The following is a 13,840-nucleotide window of genomic DNA, read 5'->3' as shown; positions in this document are numbered from 1 at the left end:
ATCCACAACCTCACTCCTCCATCGTCATCCCTTTCATCCACAGTATTTATGCCTGGAGGTCACCTATGTTCTACTACCACCCTCTCTTAAGGCATCCACCACCCCTCTCTAGTTCCATAGCTTCTACATGTACCTTCAAGTTTAAAACACAAATCTACAGATCCAAAGTTAACATCTACATGTGGCAGAGAACATGCAGTGTTTGTCTTCTGGGCACCAGTTACTTCACTCAGTATAATTTTTTCCAGTTCCATTCATTTATTTTAAATTCCCCCCTTTTTTACAGCTGAATAAAACCCAATTGTGTTCATGTATTACTCTTTCATTATCCATTCATCAGTTAATGGACATCTGGGCTGCTTCTATTTCGTGGTTAATGGGAACCAAGCCGCAATGAACAAAAGTATACACCTACGCCTGGAGCAGGATATAAGCTCCTCTGGGTATATGCCCTGGGGGTGGTACAGATGGATCCTATGGTAGTTCTATTTTTATTTTTTTGAAATTATTTCCAGAGTGGCTGTACCAGTTGTTCACAGTCCCAATAATGGTTTCTCTGTGAGCTACACAGACATTGTACCCAGGAGACCGTGGCAGCTACAGTTACTCTACTGAGTGTGGTCAAAACTAGACCTACAATTCACACCTACACCAGATCAATTCCTGAAAGAACTCTAACCCAGAGTTCAGCATGACAGCAGCTAAGTAAAGCCTTCATCAATTCCTTTCTTGCAGACAAACCAATCTGAACAACTTTCCCTCTACAAAGGCAAAGAAACTCATACTGTCCACAGTCCAGAGTGTTCCTTTAATGTGTGAGGATAACTGAAGAAGGCAGAGAAAGAGTTGCCAGTATCATCCTACACAGCTCCAAACAGCATGAGGTGAGAAGACTTGGGACTCTGAAAATGGAGGAGGAAGAAGTCCAGACCTGGAACCTGGGACCAGTTTCATTGTGCTACAAGCCAGGGCCAGTAAAGCTCAGAGATATATTGTATCTCAGGAGTTTGCGCTTTAGTTCTGAGGCTGACCTAGTGAGATCTAGCATTAGACAGAAAGCTCTATGTGCAAGCCAGAACTCCACAAGACCAAGAAACCTGTACTGGAAATGCACAAAGTTGGCATGACTTGCATAACTGCCTGCTTGGGAATGACTCTAGGGTATAATACACACACACACACACACACACACACACACACACACACACACATAGACACACACACACAATCACAGACACACACATAGACACACAGATACACACACGCACAAACACAGACAGACAGACAGACACACATGGACACATAGGCATACACATGCAGACACATACACACACAAACACACACACATGGATACACACAAACACATATGCACACAACACACACATGGACACACATGTGCGTACCACACATGCACACACACATGAACATACATGTGCACACACCACTCGCACATGGACATACATGTGTGTAACACACACTCTCACAAACACACAGAGATACACACACAGACACAAACTCTCACACACTAACACACTCAGGCACATTCACACAGACACAAACACACACAGACACACACACACACACTCTCACACTCATACATACTTGCACACACTCATACACACACACAGACACAGACACACACACACATTCACACAGACATAAACACACACACACACACTCTCACACACTCACACTCATACATCCTTGCACACACTCATACACACACACACAGACACACACACACACATACACACACACACACACACACACACACAAAGAACATTTGTGAGCATCCGCTTGGCAGCACTGGACACTGTTTGCCAGCCTTGGACAGTGTGTTATAGAACAAGACTGTAGTCGATGTGTGTAGAACTAGACGGTAAGCCATGGCTTTGGCCTACTGACATTACCATCCAGGTGGTAAAAAATGATGGTAAAGTATCTAGCATGTCCCTGTGGAACACCTGATCTAGGCTTCTGAACTTTGATTATGACCACCATCACCTTGGTGAGCTATGGCAATACCTGGTCAAAAATGCACCTGAGCCATTGCTAGACCAGGCCTTGTACAGCTTGGTGCAAGCCCAGTCCTAGTGAGTGAACAACAGTGCTGTAGAGCTGGGCACCATTGGCATGGTCATTAGAACAGGGCAAGATCTCACAGCTCCTGACTAAACCAGTGGATGATGATAAGATGTCAGGGTATCAAATGTCTCCAGAGGATTGGAGGGATAGACTACTGTTTTAGGTACCACCCCAGTTAATGTGGAAAAACATACCAACTGGGTATTTCGGAGAAGTGTGGTTTTAAATCACCTTTAAACTCTGAAATAACAACACACCAATGGGGGGCCTGAAGCATCCTTGATGAAAGCAAGAATCGTATCTCGTGCTAAATAGAAAGGTAATACGGGTTCCAAGAACCGAGCCGCCCACTTCTGACCTCTGGAAAGACGACAAACCAAGCTTATAGACTAGAATAAAGAGCTAATATTTTACGCACAGTTGAATGTACACATCAACAATGGATAACTTTCGGGAACCTATCACTTCAAGAAATGGTTTTAAGGCACAGAGAAGAGCTAAAGGGTAACCACTAGGAATGAAATCTCACACGGAGAACTTACATAGCTATTTCCAGGGAACTTCAGCAGCACACTAAAAAGAGGCTGAACTTGGGGCTTATTTAAAAAAAAATAAAAATAATTTATCATGATAAAATGATTCATTGCAGGGGAAAAGGATAGTTTAACATAAGCAAGTCAAAGATGATGATGTGACCATCATCACCTGACACAGAAGAGGCATTTGATGAAATTCAACATGGTTTCCATTAAAACAAAACAAGCTGTAATGCATGTAATATACTGTAATAAAGTCCATTTATAAAGCAGCCAGATCATCACAGAGCCCAGCACCTGCTGACGGGACCTGTACCACCACTACCACCACCACCACCATCAAAGCAGAACCCGGCAGGAGGTGACAGAGTCACGAGTCACGTGGCCTGGCTGGCCAATCAGATTCCCTTTGTGTGGAAAGGGCCATCAGGATGTGTACTGGATGGGAAGAGAGTGTTTAGATCAATTGACATTTGAGTGCTCCACATTTACCACAGACCTGAACAGTTCTTGTGTTGATCAACTTTGGTAATTCACTTCTGATCCAAGTGTGCATTGGCAAACCGTGAAACGCTAGAGAAGAGGCTGGGCAGCGCGCTGTTCAAGTCTGCGCCGTGACTCCTGCTCTCCCTTGACATCTACATTCAATGGGCCAGACATACATCTCCAGAATAGAATCCCAGGCATCTCTAGGTCTTCAGCGAGGAAGTGCACATTAGCACCTCTGTATGTTGTCCTGTGTCACGGCAAGAAGCATGAGCAATGGCTAGAGTGGCATCTGCATTGCTGGGAGACGTTTACCAGCCGAGAGCCTGCCCCTACTTAGTCTCCCACACAGTGAGGTGTGAAGAACCTAGTGTCAGTTTAGCAACACGATGCGAGGGTGTGCGTTCTCTGAAGAGACAGCTTTAACGTCATGTACTCCTTCATCCCCTTTTATAATAATCTAATTGTGGCGTTGACGTGTGACATGTTCAAAGCCTGCCCTGTAGACAAGACTGGCTATTCAGATGTTTGAGGTAAAAAAAAATGGTTTTCAAAACTAAAATGAAAACATTAAACAGACATCACAACCCTTAGTAACTGCAGCCTAATTCTGCTTCTTTAAGAAAGACTTGTGATCATTTCTCTTGGGACGGATGCCTGTGTGGAACAACTCACTGCACTGGACCACATCAGGAGGCAACTCTGGTTAAATCGTGTGCAGCCTGAGGCTCTCTCGTACTCCAAATGACTTGAATAGCCTATGTATGCCATAGCAAATTAAGTAGAGAGCAAACGTGCTGTCCACGCCTTTACTAAGCAACCACGTGACAAGGGACGCCTGCATTAGTGAGAAGGGAATTAGTAATGGTCCTGGGGGAGACAAATGTTAGAGGAATAAAGAGGCACCGGTACCTAGTGTTGTCAAGGATACTTCCCTGGTCCATCTCAGAGGGCAGCTTCTGTGAGAGTGAAAAGCATCTCGACCATAGGATTCTGTAGAAAACACAAAGCTTCCTTTGCGGAGCAGCAAACCTGGTACAGAATGCTACTACATTAATGCTACTCATCTGATTATAACAAGAGTAGAATATAGCTGGAAAGCCATGCTGCCTTAATATAGTAATAAGACCACGATGTGGTCAAATCAGACCAAACCCAGCCATTACTTCTTCTGTGACATTAGGAAATCATTATCAATCGAGAGCCCGTTCGATATTCCACACATATGTACCATGTATGCTATCGTGTGCAATGGGTGCACAGTAGGGCCTCCATGCTCTTACACCAAGGGTGCTGCCGCCTGCTGAAGCAAACCTCTTGTTCAGATAAACTCAGCTGGTCCAAAGCAGTGCGGCATCTGGCCTGTCGTCCTGGCAGTCGGCGCTGTCATTTAACAAATAGACACTTCCGAGGGTACCAGGACACAGCGTCCCCGACCACTCTCAGAATAATTACCGGAGAGCTCCACTGACAGCCCGCTGCAAGCGTTATTACAACAAAGCAAAACTGTGCATCGAAACATGCTCCGGGAAGTCAAAAATATGCCTAGAGAATGAGAGAAAATACTTGACACGCAACTATCCAGTAGAGATTTTTTTTTAGAAGTTATATACCGTCAAAAACCCCAAACAACACAACTAAGAAATGGGCAATGTATATAAGCAAATCTTCCTCTAAAAGAGAAAAACGACTGGACAGAGAAAACCCAGCAAAACGTTCACTGCTCTCCCTACAGTCACGTGGCATCCAAAGGGCTGACACTTCCACACACTGCAGAGCTCTAAATTTTAAATGGAAAATAAGTTTAGGCAAAACTATGGAGAAATTTTAATGTTCATTCCTTGCAGATAAAAATATACATTTTATACTGTGGAAAGCATTTTGAAATTCCCCAAACTCTTAAACATAGAGTGACGATGTTAACCAGGAGCTCCCCTCCCCCCAGGAATATTCCCAAATTACTGAGAGAAATAAAGCTATGGTCTAACGAGGACTTCACGGTTATTGCAATCGCAGACAAACATGGACACAGCCCGCATGGTCATCAGCTGATTGAACGGTGGTATGTATCTGACCTGTGCTACAAATGGACGAGTCTCAAGGCATCGAACCAGACTGAGGGAGTCACATGCTAGCAGTACAGGAAAGACTCGGAGTGGTGACCTCCATGTAGAAAGCTCGGGTTGCTGACGGCTAAGGATGGGAAACAAGATGAGGAAAATGAATCCTGTCTGGGGTACACACGGCATCCAGAGAACTTGTAGTAGACACCACTGTGGATGCACTAAACAGCAGCCACTGGTTATTCCTTATATTACAATTTTAATTTTAACACATTAAAAATACCTTGTGGGCTGGATAGATATAAGTGAAGGATCCTTGGGGATTCCAGGACAAGCATCCTGGAGAGTGACTTCTTCCACTCCTCCCTAAAAGACTTGCTGCCATCCAGCCCTCAACAGGGCTCCGGTACAGCTCGGGCAGGGAGGGGGGACTGCTTCTGCCCCCATCCCTGCTGCGGGTGCTGCTCCTTTCCACAGCTTCTGCCCCCATCCCTGCTGCGGGTGCTGCTCCTTTCCACAGCTTCTGCTTCAGTTGCTCGCCTGGCTGAGCCAGCAGGAGGCTGGCTAGCCATGAGGGGTACAGGAGAACTTCTGGAGGTGATTTCAAGAGAGCAGAACTCTTCCCCAAGTGGTAGTGTTACAGCTCTTATGACAGAAGCTCTCAAACAATGGAGTAATTCCTGCACACCTTTAATCCTGAACACAACACTTAAATACAGTTTTTGGATGGGTCAGTGACTGACAGCAGGTACTTCCTATTGGTTTGGCTGGAGAGCTTGGGAAGACCTCATCTACATATTTGGTGGGTGGGTGGTCCTGTCTCTACAACTGATCTGTCTTGAGCCTATGTAACCTGTGGTCATATCCTCACCTGTGGAGGAGGGGCTTGGGGCATTGCCCTATGTGACTGGTCTGTCTCAAACCTCTCTACAAGGGTCTGTGGTGCAGCTATGTGAGGCCTAGATATCCTGGGAGACTGGGAATGTGCCAGCCATCCCTTTTAGGTTCCTCGGGGATTTGACCTATCTCGACCAGGAACCAGGGTACCTTTCCCAGTCCACTGTCTCCCATCTAAGGACTAGCATATCCAGCATCCCTTGCTCTACAAACCCACAAACGTCTCCTTGTGCTCTTTAGGCCTCTATCCAGTCCCTTATCTGGTTCCCTCAGCTTTACCTGGCCACGCCTGCCAGCTGCAACCCATGTATCTCTAGATGGATAGGACCCACCCTATCTATCTCCCAACACATGGGCCCTTCCCACCTCATGCCAAACTTTCCCACAGTCAGATCTACTGCGACACTCTAGGCTTGGACCAGAGGCAAACCCTGCACCCCTGTGCACTTGCCCGATGCCCTCTGACTGCATGACTTCATTCTACCCAAGGCATTTCCAACTTTGCACATCTTCCCTCTGCCCCAGCCTGCTGTCCTTAAGAGACTTAGAGCTAACAAGAGAAATCTGTGTGTCCAGACTAAAATAAAAGATGCAAGTGAGTTGAAAGATCAAGCTGGTATATTCTCTACAAAATTTACCAGACCTGTGCAAAGTTTGACGATGAGAATTTCCTAGATGTAGCCCAGGAAAAAGAATTTAGGAGAACAACCGTAAACTCCATCGAGGAATTCAGAAGCTCAGGGAAGACCTGAAGAGGAGATGAATGAGTGAGAACTGAAGCCAGGGTGATGACTGAGGAGACGCATGTGGGAAGTTGATGGAAACGACAAAGACGACCAGGAACTGAGGAGACTCAACGCTGAGGGGAAGATGGAGTTGAAAACCCAACGGCACAGCTACCACACTCACAGGAGTCTGTGTACACAGACAACTGCCACACTCACGGGAGTCTGTGTGCACAGACAACTGCCACACTCACGGGAGTCTGTGTACACAGACAACTGCCACACTCACGGGAGTCTGTGTGCACAGACAACTGCCACACTCACGGGAGTCTGTGTACACAGACAATTAAACAGGAGAGAGAAGTCAGGGCTCGGGGTAAAGTAGAGAATCTAAACCAAACAAGCAATAGATGTGAGAAATAATAATAATAATAAAATAATAATAATAATAATGAAAAATAGTGGGAAGGCCCATGAGGGGAGTGTGGGACGCTATGAAAAGAACTAAATGTTTGAATTCAGGGCAGAGAAGGGGGAAGAATTCCAGGCCAATGGCAGAGATCAGAGAGATCTTTAGCAAGATCACAGAAGAGAGCTTCCCCTAACCAAGCAAAGACCTTCCTCAAGAGCAGAAAGAAAAGTCCCCACAGCATATTACAGTTAGAAAGTTTAGTGAAAGCTGCAAGGAAAAAAATCACATAACATAAAGAGAATCCCATCAGGATGAAGCTGACTTCCCAGCGGAATTCTGGGAGCCGAAGGAGCCCGAGGGATGCCTTCCACGTGGTAGAGACTCTGATGGCCAGCCTGCACTGAGGTGCTCAGTAGAACTACTCACCGTAACTGAATGAGGAAAAGAAAACAACTTTCCATGGCATACACCAAAAAAATCCCCCCAAAACAACAACAAAATCCAGCAAACCGAGCCACAGAAAGTTCAGGAAGTGAGAGTCCAGGCGGAAGAGAGAGTGAGCCTGAGAGAGAGTGAGCCTGAGAGAGAGTGAGCCTGAGAGCCTACTGTAAAAGGAAAGATGGGACTGTAATGTTAAAGCAAAAGCACCTCTGAGAACACAAAGCCAAAATCAACGTGCTGACCGTGGCCAACAAGCATACTTCTTTTTTAAAAAGGGTTTATTCAGCTTACACTTCCACACTGCTGTTCCCAGTCAAAGGAGCCAGCAGCCAGCACGGTTCAGTAATGACATTAAATACAAATGTCCTCCACTCTCTAATCGAAGACACAGGCTGAATGAGTGGATCTCAAAACAAAATCAATCTGTGGGCTATGAGAAACACATCTTATATTTAAAGACAGGCATGACCTTACAGTTAAAAAAAAAAAATGGACAAGGAAACTCTATTGAGATTCGACCAGGAAGCAAGCAGGCGTTAGCATCTTACTGCCTGACACCTAAGGCTTCAAACCAAAACTAGGAAGAGCTATGTGAGAACCTATTACAATGACAAACATACAAACGCATGGAATTCAGGGCCATTTCATGAGATCTGTGACTGGATATAAACAGGATTAACAGCAACCCAGTACTAACTAGTAGGTGAGGTCCAAACCCCACATTCTCTATAGACAGGTTGTCTGAACGAAAGTAAATAGATAGTTAAGCAAGCAGAAAAATGATGTCAGATCAGACATTCAGAGTGCTTTACAAATGTCTGCAGAGCATTCCACCCAGACAGAAAGGACATGTATTCCCTCAGAAGCACCCTGAGATGCAAAATATCTTCAAAAGTTCACAATACCTAAAGTCACTCCTTGTGTTCTGAGAATGAAACAAAAGTTGAAGTTCACAGCAAATCAATCTGTCTCAGAAAAGGGAAGGGGAGGGATGAGTGCTTCAGAGGGGGTGGGGTAAGAGTGCCTCAGAGGGGGTGGAGTAAGAGTGCCTCAGAGGGGGGGTAAGAGTGCCTCAGATGGGGGGAGGGATCATGGATCTTGGTAAGAATACCTCAGATGAGGGTTGGGGAGAAGTATAAGAGTGGGTCAGACAGGAGGGGGGTAAGAGTGACTCAGAGAGGGGTGGGGTAACAGTGGGGGGGGCAGGGAGGATAAGAATGCCTCAGATGGGGGAGGGTAAGAATGCCTGGGGGGGCGAATGAGAGCACCTCAGATGGAGGAGGTAAGGAGGCCTCAGACAGGAAGGGTGAAAGGGCTACGAGTGCTTCAGATATTACTGTCAGATTATTTTCTAGAATATAAATGTACAAACACAGTATGTCCACACAAACATACACACACATTCAAATATTTGCTCCAAAAGTGTCTACTCTGTTATCTCCATCATCGACCCATGCAATGGGAGGTTGTATGAAGGAAAGACTTAATAAAGAACAGAACAGGGTGTGCTGTTTGTAGATGCTCGGTCCAGGGAGTGGCACTGTTAGAAGGTGTGGACTTGTTGGAGTAGGTGTGTCACTGTGGGTGTGGGCTTTAAGACTCTCATCCTAGCTGCCTGGAAGCCAGTCTTCCGCTAGAAGTCTTCATATGAAGATGTAGAACTCTCAGCTCCTCCTGCACCATGCCTGCCTGGATGCTGCCATGTTCCCTCCTTGATGATAATGGACTGAACCTCTGACCTATAAGCCAGCCCCAATTAAATATTGTCCTTATAAGAGTTGCCTTGGTCATGGTGTCTGCTCACAGCAGTAAAACCCTAACTAACACACAGGGGGATTTTACAATCGGTAATGGAGAAAGGCCAGGATTTTAAGTATTTCTGTGTAAGAGAGTGGCTACCAGTTGAGGGCCACAGGATGGATCACCACGTTCATATCTGACAGAAAAATCGTGTTGCAAGCTGAGTTAGAGAAAAGAACATTTTGTAACATATTCACCTATGTAAATAAGTCAGAATACTTTCTTTCCCCGTGAGGATTCACTTATCCTTGCCTCAAGTTGGATTTAATTTGGTTGGTATACTCTGAGAAAATGTTTGCATACTCAGAAAAATGAAGAAAGCTATTGACAATATCAGATTTGAATAAGATAAGCCAATTTGTTAAAAAAAAAACTTTAAATAATTTAATTTGCTGCCAGTTCTGGGGAAGCATCCAACATTACAGGACTACTCAGAGAAAGTTCTGGTTTTTTTCCCTCATTATTCCATCAGAACCAAATATGCAAAACACGGACAAGAGCATATTGGAACGTTATAAAAGCTAATTCACAGGCAGATGTTTAAGCAATACAGAGGCCCAAAAATAAATTATTTGAGCCAAATTCCTGTTAATTCTAAGTAGAATAATTACCAGAACAGCTGACGTTCAAACGGATCTGTGCTTCTCTGTCTGTTGAGCAATTCATACAGGCTGATTATATACAATCCCCTCCTCCCCAATCACAGAAGACACGGGACAGGAAAGCAATCCATCTCATCTTCACAGGTCACACATGCCACCATCACTCTGCGTCACCTCAGTCACAGTCAGCGGATACTGATGATGGCTATGCTTCATGTGCAGACGTGCACTGTAGGCCATGTGCTAGGAAAACACATGGAGGATGAGAGACTTGACACAGCTTACGTGTCGGCTAGCCAAATCGCAGAAAAACTCCAGCTTCCGGTGGCTCGAGATACAGAGTAGCAGAAATAAGAAGACTGGAGTTCTATACAAAGAAAATTTACACGGCAGAAGAAGAATCAACACCTCACAGGTGACCTCTGACCTCCCTGTGTGTACCTTGGTACACGTCACCACATACAAGCACACAACGTGCTCAAACATACACACACACACACACACACACATAAACACATAAACACGGGGGGGGGGGAGAGAGAGAGAGAGAGAGAGAGAGAGAGAGAGAGAGAGAGAGAGAGAAAACGAACCTTAAAATATGTAAAGATGTAGCTAGAAAACATACTAGACATCTCCATATTCTTACAAAACCACTATAATATGGCTTGGTGTACTTTTTTATTATTTTTACTTTTATACACTGAAAGATACAAGGATATATACTTTAGGGGACCCTTTCCTTTCTTAAAAAACTTCATCCCTAAAAACTTTCTTTCAAATCTCTTTCTCTCTGTGTTCCTGTCTCTGTCTATGTCTCTGTCTGCCCCGCCCTGCCCCGTGTGTGTGTGTGTGTGTGTGTGTGTGTATGTGCGTGTGTGTGTGTTTACATGTAAAAGAAATTCAGCTAGGGACACGCCAAAGATTGTATTTTATAACATTCTTACATAAAAAGCAGATGCAATGTTTTCTGTGTATTACACGTTTATCGTGACTATTTAAATACTTTTTGTGAACTCCTAAAAACATTCAGAGCCCTTCTGTAGGCGGCACACCAAACACCACACTGGGCCTAGTGTGTATGCTAGCCCTGCTGAGATGCATCACTCTGTAGACAGTATCATACAAAGAACAGACTTTCTGTGTATCCAAGGCTAGCCCAGAATACAAGATTCTCCTCCTACAGCTGCACATGACTCTACATGTTGTTTCTGTATTGGGGATTAGGACGATACACAACATTGTCACCTTCGTACTTAGTGTGGGTCATTGGTGCCACCCTCTTCTGACTCATTCAGAGCCCAAGCGTGAGATCTGCGTCACTCGTTCCCATCAACGGCTTCCATCGCCTTTTGTTAATTTCAGTGTCTTCTCTGCGCTCTCCAGGTTCCTGTTGTTTTCCTTCCCGACTTCATTGCCGTAGCTGTTCAGCTCACAACCCACAGCTCACGTGTGGCACTTTCAACCCTACGTGTTCTTCTCATGTGTCATTCTTCCCATGGGCTGGCAGCCTGGATCAGTCACATTCCGCTATCATTCAACCCAAGTACTTTAAATTTTCTAGCTCAGTTTCTGTTCTGTGAGATGAGGTTTGCACCGGCTTTTAAGCTTTTATCCCCCTAATTCCTGGCATTTTCAATTAGATTTCTGTTTTTCATTAGAGAAACAAAGTAGTCTGTGTGAAACTGATCCCTAAAAGCGTTCTGAGACAGTTTGACTGCAGTTGTTAAAGTTCTCATAACTACTGCCATGTGCACGGAAGTTTTCATGCTCCATGGCTGCCAGAGTTTCTTGGTCTCTGCCACTAAATGGCAGTTGATGGTTCTGTGAGACAAATAGTAAGTTTTAAAGAATGTGGCTCCTGGAAGGTCAACCTAAGTCCAGGACGTGGCCTCTCACTGTAGAGAGATGCACAGTATAGCCCACGGGTCATTTAAAAACAAGAACAGGGCACAGCTTTGGTGATTTGGGGAGCAGTTACAGGGAGGATTCTGGGTATAGTATTTGAAATTCTCAAAAAATGAAAACACCTTTGTAAATGTATGTTCCTTTTATTTTGGACTAGGATTCCATGTATCTCATAAGTCATAGTGATTGGTTGCCTGTGAAATCATTTAGTTCTTTAGTAAGTTTTGAATTCTGTCCTCTCACGCCCTGGGAGAAATATGTTTATTTATTTTAATTTTTTGGCATCGGATGATGCAAAGCTATGATACTGGGAAGTTAAAATTCAGATTTGCTGTATTCATCTACTAAAGATTTACATTACAAGTAACGGGTTTCTGCCTTTATCACTTAATACACTTGTAATACATTCTATTTTATTTTTATATGAATGCATCAGTATTCCAGTTTTCACTGGCTGAGAATTTGCTTGACATGTTAGCAAACACCACTGCTCCCCATGGGTGAGGTTGATTGAAATCATTGTTTAGGGAAGGGCGGTTGGGATGGAGAGAACCTCAGCCTTGGGTGAAGGATCTAAGGGCTGGCAGGGAAGCTAACCGTGCAGCAGATGCAGAAGATGCTCTCAGGAGAGATGCTGCCTGCAGCAGAGGGGCACTCCTGCTGGGATGCTCTACCTATGTCCCCTCCAGCCCCCTGAAAGTGAGAGGATGCTCTCAGTGGTTAGTCCAGGAGAAGCGACGTTTCCAATGGCTGAGAAGAGTCGCCTTTGTGCTCCCTGTGGGAGGTGACAGATGTTTGTTATGCTCAATGGTATTGTCTATTTTCTAGTCAGTATTTCACTGAAAAAGAAAAAGTCTAATTCACCTTGCTCTGCAGTCCGAGGCCCCAGCGCTTCGCAGAGACTCTGTTCAGCACACCTTTAAGTGTGGCGTCAGAGCTCCTGCTCTGTCCTTTGTTGGAATTTATTCGTCAGATCGACCGTTCTGATTGGCTTTCTCTACGAGCATGCAAGTACACTTTAATCATAAACTGCATCACAGAGGTCGTGAGAGTGAGTTTTAAATGTAAACTTACATGGATTTCTACATTAAAATCTAAATTTAAAAGTGTATTTCTGTCTCCCGATCTGTACACAGAATTGCTGTCCAATACATTACCTATAACATTTAAAATATTTCTAAATTTAGGCACTTAATTTTAATTTAAAAGTATTCAAGGAGACTTTTAATGTTCCTTTCCTGTTTATGAATTTTATGCATAGTTTATTTTCTCTGTCTACATACTTTACAGGGTCTCTGTGTAGTCCTGGCTATCCTGGAACTCATTCACTCTGTAGATCTGACTGAGCTTGAACTCAGAGATCCGAGTGCCTCTGCTTCTGAGTGCTGGGATTAAAGGCGTGTATCGCCACTGCTCAGCTCATAGTTTATTAATGTTAGCCCACAGACAATACATTTATAGTTTTCATACTGATTTGTCACCTCACAACGTCCCCTTGCACAGAACCTCCATGGCCACAACCTCCCCTGATTCCGCAGAAAAGCAACAATCTCTTTCCATCCCTGTAATTCCTGCTTTATACAATGTTATCTAAGTGAATTATCTGACATTTTAGGCAAGCTTTAGTTATCTTACAGTAACTGTTTGGTATCCAGAAGTCCTTCCCAGCCCAGTGGCGTTTTATCTTTCCAATGTGTGTTCTAGTGCTTATCCGTTCTTTATTTCCCTCTGAGGCTTTAATGAGAGAAATGAAATCATTGCTACAATGCTAAATGCAGCAGCAGCGTTGGGGAGCCCTGTCTGTGGCTTCTGAGCAGTCCCTATACGTAACTGTTCAGCATGGATATTAGAAATACAGTGAAATTTACTACAGGGAAGTAGGAAACCT

At 44.4% G+C, this 13,840-nt stretch overlaps 1 protein-coding gene across 4 annotated transcripts in view; it reads right to left on the bottom strand.

The window, feature by feature from the left end:
* Positions 1 to 13,840, bottom strand: part of Atrnl1 (attractin like 1) — a 540,797-nt gene that overhangs the window by 297,108 nt on the left and 229,849 nt on the right. The window lies entirely within an intron of this gene.

Source organism: Rattus norvegicus, chromosome 1 (genome assembly GCF_036323735.1).
Source record: "Rattus norvegicus strain BN/NHsdMcwi chromosome 1, GRCr8, whole genome shotgun sequence".
NCBI classification, from domain to species: Eukaryota; Metazoa; Chordata; class Mammalia; order Rodentia; family Muridae; genus Rattus; species Rattus norvegicus.
The sequence above is the reverse complement of the archived record's forward strand: the minus strand, read 5'-3'. Positions and strand labels throughout refer to the sequence as shown.